Source organism: Coenobita brevimanus, unplaced genomic scaffold (assembly GCF_032717465.1).
Source record: "Coenobita brevimanus isolate Jiangsu-jjx unplaced genomic scaffold, ASM3271746v2 jjx.HiC_scaffold_217, whole genome shotgun sequence".
In the NCBI taxonomy this organism is placed as follows: Eukaryota; Metazoa; Arthropoda; class Malacostraca; order Decapoda; family Coenobitidae; genus Coenobita; species Coenobita brevimanus.
Window position 1 is genome coordinate 211,791 of NW_027643072.1, and position 710 is coordinate 212,500.

The following is a 710-nucleotide window of genomic DNA, read 5'->3' on the forward strand; positions in this document are numbered from 1 at the left end:
AAACTTTCTATACCAAACACATACATAAACACACAGACACCCCAGCCAGCCAAAACTTTCTATACCAAACACATACATAAACACACAGACACCCCAGCCAGCCAAAACTTTCTGCCAAACAGCATCCTTCATGTGCCACCACCAGACATACACCCTTCAGACACTACCGAACCCAGAGACACGAGTACACCAACCTTCCCTGCTACAATACTAACACAAAATATAACACACATACAATCCCCTGTGATCATACTGCAAAGTGGCACCCCCACACCACACCACACCCACTCACTTCCTGCACCACACCACCACAACACGGACAATCCTTCAATATAACACTGGGTTCACATCCAGAGGAGCCTAAGATGTAACAAGAACAACAACAACAACTCAGGCCAAGTTAAAGTGAAACGAGTCTAGTTACGAAAGGAAAATTATTTCAAGTTATTTTGTAAGCGCTTCGGGTACACAAAGTTACAAGGCCACAGGGAACGAACTGCATACCGAGGGTGTAATACTACGGCGGCTTAGGGGGCTTTATACCACCTTTTCTTCAGTGATTTATTGTTCAACCGAGCGAGCGTAGAGAGCAAGCAAGCGAGAACACTATATGACATGGTATAATAGGGTGGCAGAGAACAGCGCCAAGACTGCGTTGTCTAGGAAACTATTAAAGCCACAACGGATCTATGGACATCATTAGAAACCTA